The 17,281-nt window shown below is 41.5% G+C and overlaps 1 protein-coding gene and 1 pseudogene across 2 annotated transcripts in view; one reads left to right on the top strand and one right to left on the bottom strand.

Moving 5' to 3' along the window:
• The window catches only part of CDYL (chromodomain Y like), a 235,400-nt gene that overhangs the window by 138,972 nt on the left and 79,147 nt on the right, over positions 1-17,281 (bottom strand). The window lies entirely within an intron of this gene.
• Positions 4,417-4,792, top strand: LOC102441864 (annotated as a pseudogene).

Below are 17,281 nucleotides of genomic sequence, written 5' to 3'. Positions count from 1 at the left end.
CCAGGCCGGGGCCCAGCATGGGAAGGCAAGGAGGCAGCTGGGGCGGGGCGGGGCCCCTGCCTTCCGCCCCGCCCCGGGTCACTCCGGGGCAGGGTGAGCAAGCACACGCTGGCATCCCCGCCCCGGCCCAGGGCCGCTCCGGGGCCTGTGGGCAGCGCGCGGAGAGCCTCTGGGCAGGGGAGGCGGGATTGCGGAGGGTGGCCTGTACTCCCCACATGGCTGCGGTGGCAGCTGTGAGCACGCCAAGCGGAGCCTGCGGGCCGAGCTGAAGTAGCGCCTGCAGGCCATCAGCGCTGAGGAGTGGCTGCGCAAGTCCCACCTCCTGGCCCAGAAGGTGCAGGATCGCAGGGACAGCCACCGTGGCGGGCCAGATTGACGTCCTCCTGGCCGCACCACGGGGATTTGCAGATCTGCGAAGCCACAGGCCTCCGGTGCACACATCCTCTCCTCCCCCCCTTGCATGTGAACATCCCCCAGTGCGCTGCCACCCTCGCGCGCCTGCAACAGTCCCGGACCAAGCCGTGCACAAGTTTCCCCCGCCCCTCCGCCGCACTTCCATCAACCCCAGCATGCCTAAGTCCCCCACAGGATGTGCACACGTCCCCTCCAGCACGCTCACGTCCTTTGGAAAGTGTCTGGGTATTCTGGGTGCTGAGGGTAGGCGCCTGTGAGATGACAGTGAGAGGGTGGAGTGGTGACGCCCTGTTCCCGCGGAGGCCAGTGCAGCAACGAGATCACCACTGTGGGGCTAATGCAGGTGCTGAGGCAGGAGCAGGTGCAGACAGACACACCTGGTGGGCGTGGGCAGCCCTTGCTGAGGTGTCTTCAGTCAGCGTTCAAGATCAAGAGCCCAGAGGCGGTGAGGAGTTCCGTCCTCTCAGTGAAACAGTGGAATAGTCAGGGTGACTGTAGAGGAGGGATGTGCACTTTGGGTGCTGGCGCCCATGAGTGAAGGCTGCCCTGACTGAGCCTCGCTTGCTTGGGGCCTAGCGCACTCCTGCCGGGCAGCGGGTGACAGGACGTGCTTGTCCGAGTTAATGAGAGAAAACATTGATTCTCCCGCTGCCTGCGAAGATGGAAAATGAATTGGTGAGGCATGCGGGGAGTGAGCGAGGTTCCCTGTCTGGGGGTTCCAAATCTGCTGTTGGTTCCTTTCACCGCTGACTAGAGATATTCAGGGTGTCCCCCCAGAATGTATACACACTTTGAATACCTACTAATTCCAATGGTTTTAAGCATGAGAAGAAAGAAACAACAATGGAGCTGTCATCTGTTAAAAGTGTGGGCACAAACAGGCAGTCAGACATTCCCCGAGGGGTCCCGGATTGGAGATGGTGGAGGCCAAACTGAGGGCCCCACCCCCACCCCAGTGCACGAATTTCGTGCACCAGGCTACTAGTGTATATATATAAAAGGCTAATATGCAAAGTGTCCCCTCGGGAGTTTGACCGGGAGACCAGGAGTTCAATTGCTCTCTATGATGTGCGCTGACCACCAGGAGGTGGTGCGGAATGAAGGAAGGCCCCAGCCGGCAGCCGGCCAGGCCTGGGGACCCTTCCGTGCACGAATTTGTGCACCGGGCCTCTAGTAAAATATAAACATATAGCATTGTGAGAGGTACTAACCCCTACATCTCTTCAACTATACCACAATCAGAATAAGAGGTTTTTTTTGTGTCTATTGAAAACCTAGCTATTTCCCTAGTGCCTAGCATATAGACATTCAATAAATATCTGATGAATTAATCAAGAAATGAATCATGACAATGGCACTTAGAGTATTAGTGTGAAGATTCAATAAGCTAATGCTTAAAAAAAAGGGTTAACAGTTATTATATGCACTATTTGTATAAGGCCTTTTAATTAATATTTCTTCTACCCACACAATCCTATGCAGTAGGTTGAACATGTATTGTTTTTACCAATTTATTCATGAGAACACAGGTTCCAAAGAGTGACTGACCTGAAGTAGCCTAGCCAATACACTCTATGTAGTGGTAGAGCAGGGACTGTGGCCTCTTGTCCCCATCTTCCCAGTCCTATCCCTTTCCCTTGTTTTTGTATTCTCTAGAGCTTAGCACCATTCTCTGCACCCCCACTCACACCCCCATGTTTTACTTCTTGAGTCTCCATGTTAGTTCATCTGTTTTGTATCTGTTACAACCCCTTGAACTTTTAAGTGTCTGGCACATAAAAGGTGCAAAATACAGGGGTGGGCAAAAGTAGGTTTACAGTTGTGTGTTCACAAAATAGTTTGTTCTTCTATTATTTATTAACTATTGTATTATTTTGTATAGGAACAACTGTAAACCTACTTTTGCCCACCCCTGTAAATAGGTTTATCTCACTGCTTCAATTTGGGGAAAGGATTTTGTTCTGGCATGACCAATTTACCATTTGGGGGAAATTTTACATTAAAATTTAAAATAGCCCTAACTGGTTTGGCTCAGTGGATAGAACGTCAGCCTGCAGAATGAAAGGTCCCAGGTTCGATTCCAGTCAAGGGCATGTACCTTGGTTGCGGGCACATCCCCAGTAGGAGGTGTGCAGGAGGCAGCTGATCGATGTTTCTCTCTCATCGATATTTCTAACTCTCTATCCCTCTCCCTTCCTCTCTATAAAAAATCAATAAAATATATCTTTAAAAAATTTTAAATAAATTAAATAGACAAAGTTTTTTGAATAGTGAAGTTTATGTTCAAAAGCAATGAAGTTGAGAAAAAATGAGAACACTTAAGAAATAACTCTTTTTAAAATGGCTACCCCAAATAAATTTGTAAGTACCATACCATGCAGAAAGCACTTAAGATTTTTAAGAATCTTTGAAAAACATACTGCATAAATATCATGCTGCTCAGTACTGACCTTACTTTCTATAGTTTACTGTTTATAATTCTGGTACCCTTAAAAAGCATTTGTACTTGGCAGGTAATCATTAATGTATGCTTCCACACAACCAATTTTGCCAAAAATCAGTATTATCTGCTTTAGTAATTGGCCTATCACTTCACATTTTTATCAAGATTCAATACCATTACAAAGCCCCTCACCTATAAAACTGTGCTCACCTATACAATTGTTGATTTTAAGAAAGAGTAATACTTAGAGATTAAAAATGGCAGCAGAGTAAGTCAATGCTGCACAGACATGCTCCCAGGAACAAACTGGTATTAAACTAAAATACAGAAAAACTGCCCTAACCGGTTTGGCTCAGTGGATAGGTCCCAGGTTCAATTCCGGTCAAGGGCATGTACCTTGGTTGCGGGCACATCCCCAGTGGGGAGTGTGCAGGAGGCAGCTAATCGATGTTTCTCTCTCATCGATGTTTCTAACTCTCTATCCCTCTCCCTTCCTCTCTGTAAAAAATCAATAAAATGTATTTTTTTAAAAAAATAAAATCAGAAAAACTTTCTGAATAATCAATGGAAAACTCCCAGGAATGAACCCTGATACCCGAGGACCGAAAGTGGAGACCACAAAGAGACTGTTTTCTTTGAAATATTAATGTTCATTGCATGTAACATTATTATATTTAAAATCCTTTTTCTTGAAATATTAAACAAATAAAATAAAAACAAAAAAAGATTGGGGAGGGGAAGAAACTGTAATACTTGACTAGGGTAATTTTAAACAGCGGTCGCCAACCTTTCAGACGTCATGGACCACCAGTGGTCCGCCGAGCACCGCTTGGTGACCGCTGATTTAAGAGATCAGGGACTAAGGCAAAAAGAGCTTTATCTAGATGTACCAAAATAAATCGGGACACTTATATAGACTTTTCTAAGATAAATATAATCAAATCTAAAATGTGATCAAGAAAAAGAATTGACACAAGTTAATGACAACTGGGGCCTAATATATTAAGGTACTATATTTTAAATCTTTGCTGTTACACAAGAAATGTTTAGGAAAATTAGTCAAATGTTATTAACAAAGGAAATAATAAGCGTCAAATACCCTATATATGCAATCTTCTGCCCCTTGCCTCCATAATCTTCACAAAAGAGCTGGCCAAACTACATGAGTGACCTAAGAGGCTTCAGAGAGAAGCCTCAGGCAACCACCTCAAACTGTCATCCATACAACTGAGGCTTGTTGACAACACTTATTGCATCCTAAAAATCAAAGACTAAAACATCAGGAAACTATAAATAGTCACACAACTGAAACTGTCCTGTTCTGCTTATTAGTCTCCAGAAAGAATTCCTCTCCTGATCGAAATATTTGCCTTTTCATTAAATTGAATGAAAAATTCAGGTCGTGCTCACGATGAGGATTCTTTCCTATCTGGAAGACCTTCACTGTTCTAAACAAGCTGTGCATTGTTCTCACATGAGGGCTTACAGTATGCATTTGTCAAAAGATAACATTTTTGTTCTTTGTCTTCAAAGAAGCAGCAGAGCACCCTCCCCAGCAGATGCAGAACTTTGTGAAGACCCTGACTGGCAAGACCATCACCCTCAAGGTTGAGTCCAGTGACACCAAAGAGAATGTCAAAGCTAAAATCCAAGACAAGGAGGGCATCCCGCCTGACCAGTAGTGTCTGATTCTTGTGGGCAAACAGTTGGAGGATGACTGCACTCTCAGACTATAATATTTAGAAAGAGTCTACCCTTCAATTGGTGCTTTGTCGGCAGGGTGGCATCATCGAGCCCTTCCTTTGCCAGCTAGATCAGAAGTACAATTGCGGTAAGATGACTTGCAAATATTAGGCCCACCTGGGCTCCTGCACTGTCAATGGTGGCAAGAAGTGCGGCTACATCAACAACCTGGGGCCCAAGAAGGTTAAATAAGGCCCCTCCAACATCTCCTCAACCCAAAGAGCACCTTCTGCCTGAACCCATGGCCCTGGGGTCTCACTAAAGTTTCCCTTTCATTAATTGAAGAAGTTTAAAAAAAAAGAAAGAAGAAAAAGAACATTTTCAAAAGTAACAAGAAGCATAAATATGACTCTTCATATTAGCAACTGATTGTATGGGAAAGAATAGCATAGGCAATTCTGTTTCAGTTTTCAAAAAACTCTCCAATTTCTGCAGAAATTTGCCATTGAAAAAAAATTTAAAGCATCAAAGAACCATTTTGCTGTACTCAAACTTTACTATAAAGTTCATTATTCATTAAACAAATATTGAAGGGCCTATTATTTGTCAGACACTATTCTAGACAATGAGATATCATACAATGGACCCCCACCCATCATATATATATATATATATATATATATATACTAGAGGCCCGGTGCACAAAAATTTGTGCACTCGGGGGAAGGGGGGGGAGGGGGGTCCCCCAGCCCGGCCTGTGCCCTCTCGCAGTCTGGGACCCCTCAGGACATGACGACCTGCTGGCTTAGGCCTGCTCCTGGGTGGCAGAGGGCACGTCCAATCCCTAGGTGCAGCCCCTGGTCAGGCTCAGAGCAGGGCCGATTGGGGAGTTGGGGCGCTGCCCCATCATGCACAGAGCAGGGCGGATCGGAAGGTTGCGATGCCACCCTCAGTCACGCTCAGGATAGGGCCGATTGGGGGGTTGGGGCACCGCCCCCTGTCACACTCAAGGCAGGGTCGATGGGGAGGTTGTGGCGCCACCCCCTGTCACGCACAGAGCAGGGCCAATCAGGGGGTTGGAGCGCTGCACCCTGTCATACACAGAGCCGCAGGCAATCGGGATTGGGGAGCTCCCCCCTATCAGGCACAGAGCAGGGCTGAACAGGGGGTTGGGGCGCCGCACCCTGTCACACACAGAGCCGCAGGGCGATCAGGGGATTGGGGAGCTCCCCCCTATCAGGCACAGAGCAGGCTGATCAGGGGGTTGGGGCGCCTTCCCCTGTCAGGAACAGAGCAGGGCGGATAGAGAGGTTGTGGCCCCGCCCCCTGTCACACACAGAGCCACAGGGCGATCAGGGGGTTTGGGCGCTGCCCCCTGTCACGCTGATCCCGGTGCCGGGAGGCATATTACCCTTTTACTATATAGAATAGAGGCCTGGTGCATGTGTGGGGGCCGGCTGGTTTGCCCTGAAGGGTGTCCTGGATCAGGGTGGGGGTCCCCACTGGGGTGCCTGGCCAGTCTGGGTGAGGGGCTGAGGGCCGTTTTCAGGCTGGCGGGTGACTGAAGCTCCCAACCTGTCCTTTTTTCCTTTTTTTTTTTTTTATTCTGGGCCAGCTTTAGCTCTGAGGCCTCACTGCTGAAAACATCGATACAATGTTGCAGTCCGGCTGGCTGAACCTGGCTGACTGAAAGCTGGTTTCTGGGGTTTTGTTTCGCTTCTTATTTGCAACATAGTACATAGTTGCTTAGAGTTGCAGCTGAGAGGCCGGCAAGTTAGGCGGGGAACGTTTGAGTCCGCAGTCACTGAAGCAAGCAAGCCTCCCTGTTCGCTTCAGTGCATGGCTGCCGGCCGCCATCTTGGCTGACAGTTAATTTGCATAAGGATATGCTGATTAGCCAATGGGAAGGGTAGCAGTCGTACGCTAATTACCATGTTTCTCTTTTATTAGTGTAGATACTGCCTTATAGAGATTATACTTCTTTTTAGAAAGCCTACTATATTTCAAAGAATAATAGGTAATTATGGTTAAATTTTACTAAAATTCAATATTTATAAGCAATATAATGCTATTAACCAATGTTCTCCCAATAAATTTAATACCAAGTTTCAACATTGCTCATTAACCTGACTTCTACCAGATCTTAATTAAAAGGATGGTGTGGCTCAGAGGTTGAGCATCAACCTATGAACCAAGAGATCACAGTTTGATTCTTGGTCAAAGCACATGCCGAGTTGCAGGCTTGATCCCCAGTGTGGGACGTGCAGGAGGCAGCTGCTAGATGATTCTTTCTCATCACTGATGTTTCTATCTCTTCCTATCTCTCCCTTCCTCTCTGAAATCAATAAAAATATATTTTAAAATAAAGAAATAAAAGTGCGAAACATGTCCAACTGACACAAACTCTCAGAAAAACTTTAGCAGATTTCTAACCATTCCTATAGCATTTCTGACATAGAAAAAAACCTGAGAACTGCTGACAGTTCCTAATTAAGCTGGAGGCTTCTTGTATCTTCCAACCTTCACTGTTGAGCCCTATCCTGATTGTGGAAATACACAGTTGCTGTTTTATTTTAAAATAAACCAGTGGTTGTTAATTGGGGTTCTTTTCATCTGCTATAAAGCACAATTTCTAAGTCTGAAATTTAAAAAATCACTACACTGATTAATCTTGGAGAAAACTGACATTTTAAAGGCAGAACTTGATATGTAAAATGAGTTACATGAAGTGACTACACAAATCCTACTTTGATTCACTCTTAACTTTCAGTTCAAGGCAAAGAGGAACAATGCAAAGACCCTTGCCTTGAATCTTATACTATAATCATCACTAAACAGATGCCATAAGTTTCAGGTGTCAGGTTAAGAATATAGACGTTATCTGAGACCTAGACTCCACTATCACAAGATGCTCAGTCTACCAAAAAAAAAAAAAAAAAAAAAAAAAAAGGAGTTAAAAAGCAATAAACATAATTTCAACTCAAAGATATGCTATAACAGCCCTCTTGGCTGATAGAAGAATGTGGAAAAAAGGACATTCAGGTCTGCTAAATAGGACACTGGAGAACTAAAATAATTGCGGTAGTGTCAACTGTGAAACTAGAAAGAGAAATGGTAGGTAATGAACTAAAGAGGTAGATAAGCACCTCAATCTCCCATGTGCTTAGCTAGCGTTTTCTCAAGACTTACTGAGTCTACATTTCTGGGATAGAAACCAGAAATGTACAACTACACTTACATGCCAATGATTTTGGTGTATACAATCACTGCAGGACTGGCTTACATTTTCGGTCTCAATGTCCAATCCGATTTCACATGTGTCCTTTCATTTTTAATTAAGTATTAGGGTTCACCATTACATTAAAATAAACCAGTTTTGGTTTAAAATATCTCCATTTTGCCTGTCTTGCTTCTGCTGCAATCTCATCTGGTGTGTGCAAGACACACATGCAGTGAACAGTGCTCTCATTTTACCATGTGGCTAAATTAAACCTAAAGGTCAACCAACACCCTAGCTGGTTTGGCTCAGTGGATAGAGCGTTGGCCTGTGTACTGAAGAGTCCCAGATTCAATTCCAGTCAAGGGCACATGCCCAGGTTGCGGGCCCGATTCCCAGTGCAGGAGGCAGCCAATCAATGATTCTCTCTCAGCATTGATGTCTCTCTCTCTCTCTCTCTCTCTCTCTCTCTCTCTCTCTCTCTCTCCCTTCCTCTCTGAAATCAATAAAAATATATTTAAAAATTTTTTTAAAGTAAAATAAAATAGAAGTCAATCAACAATAAAACACCTACTTCCCAGACCCTTTTCAGGTCCAAGGGTTGCTAACACTCCCCTCCCTTAAATCATGCAACTCATTGATGGAACAGAGTATGCTACTGTCCATGACTCTTGTGAATAAAATGTGGGAAAGAGTTACATGTAGAGGGTTAATCTAACAGTTCTTAATATAATGATTTTTGTCATTCACTGAATGGTGTAAATCTATATTTATTTTACTGATTACTTTTATTTTGCAATAAACAATTTTATTAGCAACAAACTAAAAGTTAAATACAGATTTAATGAAAAGATTTAATGAGTAAGTACTGAATTTCCATTTCTTAAGAAAGTTAATGAATGTGTAATTTGCAAATGTTCATCCACATTTGTCATGCTCCATGGGATGCCACTCATATGAATGGACCTGTCTACACCAGAAAACATCTGCTGACCAAACATCAGCATCCAACTTTAAAGTTGTTTTTAAGATGACAGTGCCCAGAAGAACTCATTAGGGAGTGCAGCTACAGAAGAATTTTCATTTACACAATTACAGAATTTGCATTTCTTTCTGAAGCATGACTTTTCATTTAGATCAAATAAGTATCCTACTTAATTGCACTCATTTTTCCCCATAAAGTTTCTCCTGCACATATAAGAGGTGACACAACAGCTGTTAAATATTGGCTCCTTTAGCTAAAGAAGGGCTTTATAAGCAGTCAGATCATGCCAGTTTACAAATAGGAAACCTATTTCATTAATGGTTCTATTTATGTCATCCAATTCATATAACAAGGGACAGCAAAGTATGACATGCTGGCCAAATCCAGCCTACCACACATTTTGGCATGGCCTACAAGATAAAAATGGTTTTAACAGTTCTCGTTGGCTGAGAAAAGATCAAAAAAATAATAATTCATGTTATATGAAATTCACATTTCAGTGTACATAAATAAAGTTGTACTGAGACACACTCACACTCATCCATTTACATATTGTTTAGCTACTTTCAGGGTATGATGGCAGAACTGAGTAGCTGCAGCAGACCTCTGGCCCACAAAGTATAAAACAGTGGTTCTCAACCTTCCTAATCTGCAACCCTTTAATACAGTTCCTCATGTTGTGGTGACCCCCAATTTCATTGTTACAAATTGAACATAATTAAAGCATAGTGATTAATAACAAAAACAATATGTAATTATATATGTGTTTTTCAATGGTATTAGGCGACCCCTGTGAAAGGGTCTTTCCACCCCCAAAGGGGTCGCGACCCACAGGTTGAGAACCGCTGGTATAAAATATTTTCTATGTGGACCTTTACAGAAAAGGTTTGCTGAATTCTGCCTTAGAAGGTTAAACATCTGGATAGTTCTACAAATAATACAAAAGCTCAATGTAGAACATTATTTGTTTTTGTGATTTTAATCTGAATACAGATTTTTATATATACACAGTGACAACAAATTTCTGAAATATTTCTGAAAGACTGAAGTTGAATTAAAAATACTTCAACATAATATACATTCTTTTTCTGCTGCTCACTTGCTTAACCCTTTAAGAATCTACCTTGAATAGGAACAAGACAAGGATGCCCACTTTCACCACTCCTGTTCGACATAGTAATAGAAGTACTAGCCATAGCAATCACACAAGAAGAAATAAAAGGCATCCAAATTGGAAAAGAAGAAGTAAAACTGTGCTTTTTGCAGATGACATGATACTATACATAGAAAACCCCAAAAACTCCATCAAAAAACTACTAGACCTAATAAATGAATTTGACAATGTAGCAGGATACAAAGTTACCACCAGAAATCTATGGCCTTTTTATACACCAATAATGAACTCACAAAAAGAGAAATGAAAAAAACAATCCCATTTACCACTGCACCAAAAAAATTAAGATACCTAGGAATAAACTTAACCAAGGATGTAAAAGACCTCTTGTGGGAAACTGTTTATTGCCTTCACTATCTGATAAGCATAGACAGAGAACCCCCCCCAAAGGCTGGGTGCCTTTGAAGCCCTAGCAAAGGTCGGAGCTAGGCGCCACCTCTGTTTGTCAAGACAGTGGTAGCTGAAGCAACTTCCCCATTTATTATTATTATGTAAATCCTTGCTGATGGGCTAGTCTGCCTGTTGCCAGGGGTCGCCTGCCTAAAGGCTATGCTATGGGTGCATCCCAGATCAATAAAAGCTTGGTGAGGCCTGAGCACGGGAGGAAGTCCTTCCCCTTGAGTTGGACTTACTCGCCTGGTCCCCCAATATTTCCAAATTATCTCTTGTCTTTTCATATTCATTTGTGTGCGGCTCTGCTTCCAGTTCCTGAACCCTAATCCACGCAGGACGTGGAAGGAAACACTCAACATCTGGCACCCAACGTGGGGCATGGTAAAGTGAAGTATGGTAACAATTAATTCAGGTAAAAACTGTAAGTTTCATACTGGTCTTAGAAGGCACATTTTTCCTTTACAGGGAAGGACAGCACAGCTATCCCAAGGTCAGAACGCTCCAGTTAGCATGTCAACTTAGTGTTCTGGAGACCCAAAACTGTAATTTAGATAACATGCCTAAGTTTAACCTAGGTTACTCAAGAACTCTAGATAATGTGTTTATCCAAAAACTGTAATTTGGATAGCATGCTGTCTCTGCTTCTGTAAATTGCTTTTTTTTTTTTTTTTGCAAACTAGGTTCCTCATTCCAAACCTTGAGAAAGCCAGTTTAAAATTAAGTTGTCATGACATAGAGCAAAGAATATTCTTACATGGTATTATTCTATAAGTTTTATTAATAATTTTTGATGCTTTACAACAGTATATTGTGCATTTATCCCAAACAAACTTACAAATTAATTCTTTGAATGTTTTAAGGACATGAAAGGATTTATTCCCTCCTGGGAAGGCACTTAAGCATTCTGTATTGACCTCTCTTGACCTTTTTTTGCCAAGAGGATTCCAATTGTCTACAGCTGTTGCCTGAGCTCTCCGTTCAAGCTGGGATCATGAAAAGCTGGTACCATGGATCTGTCTCTTGCCCAATGGCGTAAGCTGGGCCCTCTCTGGAGAAGAAACCTGGGTTCCCTATGATCAATGCCAGGGCCCCGCCAGCAGGCGAGGGGATCCAAAGGCAGTTGCTGGGCATGGAGGCCAGAGGGACATAGGTTAACAAGGAAACAGAACTGAACCTCACATCACCCTACTTGGCCCAGAGATGGCTGGTAGTCAATGACCGGTAAGACCCCTCAGGGTGGGGAGACCTAAGACAGGCACAGTCGGGGGGCCAGTAGGAGAGAACCTGGGGTTCAACAGAGGTGGGGCACAGATCCTCACCCCCCCAATTGTGCAGGGGCTTGAACACTCGCCCCTTCTGAGGAAGGTCTCCTGTCCCCATGGCTGCTTCTCGCTTCCCATGCCCAGCCCAGATCGGGAACCAAATAACAAAAGAGACTTGGTCCAGCTGAAATCAATATCCAGATAAACAGAGGCTTGGCTAACAGACCCTATGTCTAAATCTAGCCTAACAACAGGAATGCTCAGGCCTCCTCAAGGACGTAAAGTGATCCTTTCAATTAATATTTACAGTGTAAATTAAGATTATTGTTAAAATATTAAATTTGACAGTAAAATAGTTGTCAAGTTTTCAAATTAATTAAAATTGGCTCAAAAAGTATTAACCAAAATTTTCATTTCGTGGTAAAACATGCTATGAACCTAAAGCAGTCATATTTTTGTGCAAAAAAATTAACATTTAAAGTAATCTAGACTGCATTAAAAATTTTCCAAAAGCCTCCTAATAATTAAATCAAAAAAGGGGGGATAGTGGAAGAATACCATGTAAGGAAAAATATCCTGTGACTATTATATTTAGAAAAAAAATTTTTTTTCATTTGTAACGCTAACAGCAAGACACCCATGAAAAATATATGTGGTGTCAAAATAAGCCAAAGGAAAATTATTTGGGCAAATAGAAAAAGGATCCCCCAAGTAAAATTTCCTTTATTAACCTTTGGTCGAGAATACGTTTGTATACTTTCAGAGAACAGCTCCAAAACCACGTGGATTCCTGCGGCAGCGGATCCCAGAGAGAAACTGACCAAATTGCTCTAGCCACAAAGACAGGAGAGACAGTTCAGAGATGGAGATGGTGAAGACACCTTGCCATGCTAGCAGTCAGCAGCTGTGCGTCGATGCAGGGTGCCCAGGACCAAACCAGAGAGGACCGGACCTGCATTTTCCATCATCCAGAACCAGCATTTCATTGCTGGCATGTACACATGAACTGTCGGACATTGAAACTTGGACTCAGAACTGTTGGACATTGAAATTGGGACTTGTTCTTATATGTTTATTTCTGGTCTGCAGATACAAGCCATCTTAAGGAAAAAATAAGGGGGAGATGTGGGAAACTGTTTATTGTCTTCACTATCTGATAAGCGTAGACAGAGAACCCCCCGAAGGCTGGGTGCTTTGAAGCCCTAGCAAAGGTCGGAGCTAGGCGCCACCTGTTTGTCAAGACAGTGGTAGCTGAAGCAACTTCCCCATTTATTATTATTATGTAAACCCTTGCTGATGGGCTAGTCTGCCTGTTGCCAGGGGTCACCTGCCTAAAGGCTATGCTATGGGTGCATCCCAGATCAATAAAAGCTTGGTGAGGCCTGAGCACGGGAGGAAGTCCTTCCCCTTGAGTTGGACTTACTCGCCTGGTCCCCCAATATTTCCAAATTATCTCTTGTCTTTTCATATTCATTTGTGTGCGGCTCTGCTTCCAGTTCCTGAACCCTAATCCATGCAGGACGTGGAAGGAAACACTCAACACCTGTACTCAGAAAACTACAGGACATTGAAAAAAGAGATAGAGGAAGACATAAACAGATGGAAGAACATACCATGTTCATGGATTGGTAGAATCAACATCATTAAAATGTCCATACTACCTAAAGCAATCTATAGATTCAATGCAATACCTATTAAAATACCAACGGCATATTTCAAAGATCTAGAACAAACTCTCCAAAAATTCATCTGGAATAAAAAAAGACCCCGAATAGCCACAGCTGTCCTGAGAAAGAAGAATAAAGTTGGAGGGATCACAATACCAGACATCAAACTACATTACCAAGCCACGGTTCTCAAAACTGCCTGGTACTGGCACAAGAACAGACATATAGACCAATGGAACAGAATAGAGGACCCAGAAATTGACCCAAGCCATTATACTCTATTAATATTTGACAAAGGAGGCAAGAGCATACAATGGAGCCAAAACAGCCTCTTTAATAAATGGTGCTGGGAAATTTGGTCAGATACATGCAAAAAAATGAAACTAGATCACCAACTTACACCATACACAAAAATAAACTCAAAATGAATAAAGGACTTGAATGTAAGACGGGAAACTATAAAAATCCTACAAGACTCCATAGGCCGCAAAATTGCAGACACATGTCGTAACAATATCTTTATAGACACAGATCCTAGGGCAAGAGAGACTAAGGAGAAAATAAACAAATGGGACTACATCAAAATAAAAAGCTTCTGCACAGCAAAAGAAACCATCAACAAAACAACAAGAAAGCCCACTGTATGGGAAAACGTATTTGCCAATGTTATCTCTGATAAGGGTTTAATCTCCAGCATTTACAGGGAACTCATACAACTCAACAAAAGGAACATAAACAATCCAATCAAAAAGTGGGCAAGGGAACTAAAATAGAATCTTTTCGAAAGAGTACACTCAGAAAGCCAAGAAACACATGAAAACATGCTCAAAGTCACTAATCATCCGAGAGATGCAAATCAAAATGACAATGAGGTACCACCTCACACCTATCAGAATGGCTATCATCAACAAATCAACAAATGACAAGTGCTGGATAGGATGCGGAGAAAAAGGAATCCTCCTTCACTGCTGGTGGGAATGCAGACTGGTGCAGCCATTGTGGAAAACAGTATGGCGTTTTCTCAAAAATTTAAAAATGAAACTGTCATTTGACCCAGTAATACCACTGTAGGAATATATCCCAAGAAAACAGAAACACCAATCAGAAAGAATATATGCACCCCTATGTTCATAGCAGCACAATTTACAATAGCTAAGATTTGGAAACAGCCTAAATGCCCATCAGCAGATGAGTGGATTACAAAACTATGGTACGTCTACACAATGGAATACTACGCTGCTATAAAAAAGAAGGAATTCTTACCATTTGCAGCAGCATGGATGGAACTGGAGAGCATTATGCTAAGTGAAATAAGCCAGGCAGTGAAAGAAAAATATCACATGAACTCACTCATTTATGGATAATAAAGAACATTATAACCTGATGAACAAAAAGATAGATACAGAGGCAGAGAAGTATTGAACAGACTGTCAAAGTACACGGGAAGGTTGGGGAGTGTTGGGGGGGGAGTAAGAGATCAACCGAAGGACTTGTATGCATGCATATAAGCATAACCAATGGACCCAAGACCCTGAGGGGGGGGGGGGGCGGTGAGTAGGGGAGGCAGGGGGAAGGTCAATGGGTAAAAAAAGCAGACATATGTACTACTATCTTTAAACAATAAAATAAATTTTTTTAAAAAAGAGAAAAAAAAATAATCTACCTTGAAAATCAATCCAATTACCACAAAACGATACGAATGTTTTTGGAAGTCTTGAAGCTTTAGTCAAAACTTTCAACAAATAGATATTTTTTAAGGTCAGCTTTTGAAGCTTTTGGCAAACCACAATTACTAAAACCAAAACTTGAAAATAAGAAGATAGCGAAATCAATCCCCATAAAAGCAAGCAAAGAACTTTAAAAAAATCAAATATTCAGAGTTTTAAAATGTGAAATTCAGTAAGTATGCTTTGGAATACTCAACTTATCCAAAGAATCATTTTATAGCGTTCCTGGTTTTAAATGGGTTAACTAACTCTATATTCTGTACCAAAAAAAAAAGGAATTAAATTGAAACACTAAAAAATTTGTAGAATCTAAATTTAAGCAAAAGAGTCAAAAGAATCAAAGAGGCAATTATTTGACAATCTTTGTCTTATAAAATTTATTGAACAAAGGTATTCCGAATAGAGGTTTTAAAAAAAACAACAGTTCTTGTGAAAATATCTGAACTGAGACATTTTTCATCTCAGTTTTTAAGAGTCTGAAAGTACCGTCCCCTTTAGCAGAAGTTGCTCTGGAAGCATCAAGAGTATTCTTTCAATTGGCACCAGAGAATAAACTCAAAACATCAACAATCTCAAACTCAGTAACACACACAAAAAAAACCTTTAAAGAAGTTTTCAGGTAATGTGATGAAAATTTTATAAATAAAGCCATGTTGGAGAAAAATATATTTGTCAGAATAACATCAGTAACATGGCACATGATATAAGTATGTGAAAATATACCAAAAAAAGAACTAATTATTATAATATTTAAATGACCAATTTAGTTATTTAATACACAGAAGTTTGCTTCTTTGATAATTTTATTTTTGAAAATAGCTTTTTTAAAATATAATTATTTTACAGGTCTATCATACAATAAATTTGGTCAAAAACATTTAAACGATTATATAACAATTTTTAGTTCCTCTTTTGCGCTCACGTGCCTCCATTTGAATGACTACTTATAAAACCTTGTGAGTAGTGTGTGCAGAGTCAAATAAAACCAGCTGTCAAGCTACATCCCTGAACATGTGACACTGCCTACTCAGTCCATGCCTCCAAGAATGGTTCATCTACCTGATCTGGACACTTACCCATTCAACAAGAAATGTCAATATACTGGGAAAAGAGGTGAGCAAGAGAGATGCTGGGCAAATATGAGCAAACACACAACCCACACCCACCATTCCATGTTAGGGCCACCCACAGGAGACAAACCCCACTTTGTTCCACTGAGCTTCCTTATCCCCAGTTCTCTCCTTACATCCAAGACAAGGTCTACGACTCATAGGGCCATCTCTACCAAGGAGCCAGAAGTAGAAAAGGTACTCTCCCTTCAGCTCTTTTTCACCTTTTCCCCCACCTTCAGTGCTGGCATCTTCTCAAGTGCATCCCCAGCCTTTGTCAGTCATTATAGACCAGCACACTTAGAGCATCTTAGGGCAGATTTGGTCCAAGATTTGATCTTTGCAGCCATCTGTCCTTTGCATAACATTATGTACAATTTCTTTTTCCCACTGCACAATAGTGTAAACAGAAAAAAGTTTTCAACTCTCATTTTTCCCCTATCCCTAACAGATTTTTTAAAATTTTAATGAGAAGTCCTTTAAAAGACTTGTAATGGACAAAGTGTTTACTGCAGAAACAGAAAAGATGGTGAGAGCCATGCTCCAGAGTGGGTACATAACAAGTGATATCACTGGAAAAGGAAAGCAGAAGGTTTTATTCCCAGGACCCTTGAGGGAAATTTACTCTTGAGGGAAATTTTAAAAACAATAATAACAAACAGGTAAACTAAACCAAACTGAGAATTTATCACACTCATTTAAAAGTCCCAGCTCCTCTGTCCTCTGGCCAGGTTCAGTTGGTTGGAGCATTGCCCCGTACACCAAAAAGGTTGTGGGTTTGATTCCTGATCAGGGTGCATATGGGAGGCGAACGATCTATGTTTCTCTCTCACATCAATGTTTTGTGGTGTGTGTGTTTTTCTCTCCTTCCTTCTATGTCTCAAATAATAATAATAATAATAATAATAATAATAATAATGAAGAAAACATTAAAAAGTCCCAGCTCTTCTAGGGGGTTCAAAGTCTGAAAACACCTGTATAAAATATAGTAATTAAAACCCACTTTTGGCTCCATAGTACTCTTTTCTACTTTACATGGTTAATGGTAGCATTTGTAGCTGACTTGGTAACCTAAGTCTTATGAATAACACTGATTTAAAAGTTCCCAGACCAAAAACATCAGTTAAAAAAAAAAAAGTATTGGAGCACAAACCATTTATGAATTGTGGAGTGCCTGCAAGTAAATGTGACTGTTACAATGTATGTA

This window comes from Myotis lucifugus, unplaced genomic scaffold, assembly GCF_000147115.1.
Source record: "Myotis lucifugus unplaced genomic scaffold, Myoluc2.0 scaffold_272, whole genome shotgun sequence".
Classification (NCBI taxonomy): Eukaryota; Metazoa; Chordata; class Mammalia; order Chiroptera; family Vespertilionidae; genus Myotis; species Myotis lucifugus.
Note: the sequence above shows the minus strand (reverse complement) of the source record. Positions and strands in the feature narration are given on the sequence as shown.